Consider the following 4,847-nt stretch of genomic DNA (forward strand, 5'->3'; position numbering starts at 1 on the left):
AGGAAGAGACGATGACATAGATAGATGGACCAGTTGGAGACTTTAGACCCAGAGAGAGAGAGGGGCTGTGTGCTGCCAACCGGGGGCAGGCTTACAGGGTATACCCTTTGGTTGGTTGATGATGAATGGAGGGGATTGTAACCATGGCAATGAAACGATATAGGATAGGATGACTGTAAAGCTAATATTCTCCCATGTAAACTATCACATAATCCACAATAAAACATTTTTTTTTAATGAAGTGGACTTAAAATACTTACTAATGAAGGTCAAAGACTACAGACTTCACTATGGTTTGCAACTCAATGCGAAGAAAACAAAAATCCTCACCACTGAACCAGTAAACAGCATTCATATAAATTGAGAAAAGATTGAAGTTGTCAAAGACTTTATTTTGCTTGAATCCACTATCAACACTCATGGAAGCATCAGCCAAGAAATCAAACGATGCATTGCATTTAGGCCAATCTGCCGCACAAGACCTCTTTAAAGTGTTTGAGAGAAAGAAGTCACTTTGAGGACTAAGATGTACTTGACTCAAGCCCTGGTATTTTCAATAACCTCATATGCATGTGAAAGTTGGACAGTGAGTAAGGAAGACTGCAGAAGAATTGATGTATTTGAGTTATGGCATTGGAGGAAAATATTTATAGTACCATTGGCTGCCAAAAGCATAAACAGATATGTGTTGAAAGAAGTACAGCCATAGTGCTCCTTGGAAGCCAAGATGGCCAAACTTTGTCTCTCATACTTACGACATATTATCAGGCAAGACCAGTCACTGGGGAAGGATATTGTTTGGTAAATTGGAGGGTCAGAGAAAAAAGGAAGACCCCCCCACAATGAAATGGATTGGCACAAGCAGCAGTGGTGGGCTCAGGACCAGCCAGTGTTTCATTCTGTTGTGAATAAGGTCACTATGAGTCGGTACCAGCTTGATGGCACCTAACTACTACTGCTATTGCTACTACTATGGACATTTATTAACCAACGTCTCAGCTAAAGCTTCAAAGAGACCAGGACATTTTCCATATAACATTCTTTTGAATGATTTTTCCATTCCTCCTTGGTATTGTCCAGAATCTGAGTTAAGAGCAAACCTCTTTTCTTCCTTTTACACCTGCTTTGGAATGGAGCTTTCACCTCAATTCTGACCTATTCACTGGGTCTCTTCTGCCTCAGCTGCCATAGAGATGAGTCTGACTCCATTTGGAGAACTGACAGGCAGGAAATTGTTTATAAAACAAAAATCAAAATGAAGACACTTGACTTCCACCTCGGGGCCTGGCAGCATCATATGAAGGCTCTTTCCTCCACAGGTTCCAGCCAGCATCTCTCATGCTAGGAGTATGCTCTTCATTCCCCAATTCAAGTTATTCCCCAGAGGCCAAGGAACTTCATCTCTGGTGGGTGAGTCATTTCCTCCCAGTCTTCAAGTTGGGGACACATCAGAGTAAATGGTGAGGCTGCTAGGGGCAGAGGCGGGAGGTTCCCAGGCACTCTCTCTGTGCTACTTCCTCCTCCCCACCCATATAAGCAGGAAGCCAATGTTTTAGCAGGTCTGTAATCCTATCATAGGAACTCTGGTGACACGGTAGGATAAGCACTGGAATACTAATCACAAGGTCAATGGTTCAAATCCACCAGCCACTCCTTGGGAGAAAGGGGAAGCTTTCTGCTCCCCTAAAGATTTGACAGTGTCAGGAACGCTACATAAGGTCACTAGCAGAATAGACTGGCTAGCAGTAGGTATGACCCTATCACAGTGACCTAGTTGGGAAACTCTGGTCTATCAAATGAGGAGATGTATTTTGGGGCCCAAATATACCTGTGGCAGCCCTAGATAAATCATCTCATACTTTTAAAAGCTCATGTTCTAGAACTGTCTCTCCCTATGGCAGTAACACTAGTACCCTTAAGAATATTACAGTTGTTGCTATCTCGTCTATTCTGTCACATAGCAAGCCTGTCTAGGGTTTCCAAGGAGCAGTTGGTGGCTTTGAATCACTGACCTTGAGGTTAGCAGTCCAGTGTTTATCCTACAGAGTCAAACAAAAATCTGTGATGGGTTGGTATATAGATTTGAATTCCCAAAGATTTGAGTTCAAACACCCTCATAAATTTTGTACCTTAAAAAAATTGTGTAGACTCTTAAGCCTTGGTTTCCTCATCTGTGAAATACAACTCCTGCTTTGAAAGGTTGTTGTCATCCTCATGGTGGACCCATGTGCATCAGAACCGAACTATACTCCATAGGGTTTCAGTGACTGGTTTTCAGAAGTAAATCTCCAGGGTTTTCTTCTGAGGATCTGGCGGGGAGGGGGTTGAAATGTACCCTCTGCAAGTGTTAGGTTTCCATGTCAACTCAACTAAGCCAGGATTTACAGAGGTTTAGCACTTGGAATGTGCTCATTCCTGTGGTGATGAAACCTAATACAGACACAGTTAAGTCTATGATGAGTGGCCAATCAATTAAGCATCTACATAAGTAAGTTTCACTGGTTTTGCTTTTCTAAAACACTCAGCCTAAGACACCCTCCAATAATGTTGTTGTTAAGTGCTGTCGAGTCGATTCAGACCCATAGCGACCCTGTACAGGGTTTCCGAGGCTGTAAATCTTTACGGGAGCAGAAAACCTCATCTTTCTCCCGCGGAGCAGCTGGCAGTTTCAAATTGCTGACCTTAAGGTTTGCAGCCCTATTCTTTTTTCAATTCTATTATTCCTTTTAAAACATACACATGTGTTCATAAATGCATAAACAACATAAATCCTTGTATGTTCTAGGTTTTTATAAGTTTCATCTTTTTTTTTTTCCTGTTGTTTTTCTTTTCCTTGATTCCTTATCTCCTTTCTTCTTCCCACTCAGAGACTTCAGGTTAACAAACTAGTGTCTTATAGTCTTCTCCATGTTTATATAACCAAATACAAAGTAACACTCTCTCACACACACATAAGTTTGTTTTACTCATACTTCATGGAAATTCTTTTACATCAAAGCTATAGTATGTTGTTGTTGCTGTTGTTACAGGCCACCGAGTTGGTTCCCACCCATAGCAATCCTGTATAGAGTTTCCAAGGAGCAGCTGGTGAGCTTGAACCATCGACCTTGTCAACTTTGCAGTCCAGCACATTAACCCACAGTGCCACACCAGGACTCCTAAAAGCTGTAGTATAGTTTTTGCTTAACTTTGCTTACAGGCTATGATATATTCCATGATATGAAATGTACAATAATGTATATGGCCAGTCCCAGAATAATGGGCATTCACTTGGTTTCCAATTTCTTGTCACTTCAAGTGTTATTATAATAAATAACCTTGTCAAATATATTTGTGTAATGATGCTATTTTCTGTATAGGATAGATTTCCAAGAGTGGCTCAAAGGCTGTATGTACTTCTAATTTAATAGATGTTGCTACAAAAAGGTCATGGCAATTTATATTTCTAGTGCAATGTATGGGAATACCCATTTCTTCCATCCCAACCATCAACACATGTGACCAGTCTTTTCTAAAATTTTCTTGTTTGCACAATGGGAAGTGCTATCCCTCATTGCTATTTAAATTTGCATTTTACTGACTCCTGACTTGACCTTCTTTCCATGTCTGTCTTAGGCATTTGGACTTGTGATTCTGTGTACTGCCTATTTATGCCTTTCTTCCTTTTTGCCGTGGTTCTTTTGTCCCATTCTTGTCCATTTTTAAGAGTTCTAGAGATATCAAATTATTAATCATGCCTTTCATCAGCTTACAATTATTTTTCAAAAGCTGTCATTTTTCTACTGACTTTGTTTATACTATTCCTTACAACTACTGATATATAGTCAACAAACTTAATAAGATTTCACACACTCTAGAGTAGGCTGTATTTTTTTTTTTTTTTTTTTTTTGCATAACATACACAAAAAAATACTCTGCTCATGCATCTACCATTCATATTTTGCATAGGTAACTAACATGTGAAGAGATTGTGTAATTCACAAAAACTATACAATGCTCACATTATTTGTGGGCTCAAATTCACCAGCCACAACTCGGAAATCAAATACAGCCTCGCTATGAGGTGGACCCAACTCAATGGCACTTAACAACAACAATAACAACCTAAATATCTTACAGTATATTACAATTTTGTTGAACTACTAACAGCAAGTTTGGCAGTTGAAAACCACCAACCGCTCTGAGGGAGAAAGATAAGTTTGTGCCTGCTCTTGTAAATATTTATAGCCTCAAAAACCCTATACAGGACCATTATGAGTCAGAATTGACTCGATGGCAGTGGGGTGGGGTGGGTTTGGTTTATAGACATTCTATGTTTTACGTTATTTCCATTTAGGTTGTCATTGTTAAAATAGAAATAGTTATTAATTGGTAAGGGAATTTGGTAAATAGTTGTACATTCATCCAACTATTTACCAAATTCTCTTACCAATTCTAACAGTTGTTCTTTAGAATCTCTTGATATACAAGCAAGCAATCATAACATGAGATATTATAGGGAAAATTTTTTCCAGTATTTTTTACAAATTATTTTATATTCTTTTCTTATTGCATTCACTAACTGCATTGAAATTATTCAACATCCTACAAAAATATTGAGTAATGATAATCTTCACGATCTATTATTGATTTGAAGAGAAATTTTAAATGACTACTTACCAAATGTTTTCAATGTATTTATAGAAATTTTGTTGTTGTTGTTGTTGTCAGGTGCCATCGAGTCGGAACCGACTCATAGCGACCCCATGCACAGCAGAACGAAACAGTGTCCGATCCTGGGTCAACCTCACTACCGCTGCCACACTTGAGTCCATCAATGATGCCACCTGGCTGATCCATCTCATTGA

This window comes from Chrysochloris asiatica, unplaced genomic scaffold, assembly GCF_000296735.1.
Source record: "Chrysochloris asiatica unplaced genomic scaffold, ChrAsi1.0 scaffold00075, whole genome shotgun sequence".
Lineage (NCBI taxonomy): Eukaryota > Metazoa > Chordata > Mammalia > Afrosoricida > Chrysochloridae > Chrysochloris > Chrysochloris asiatica.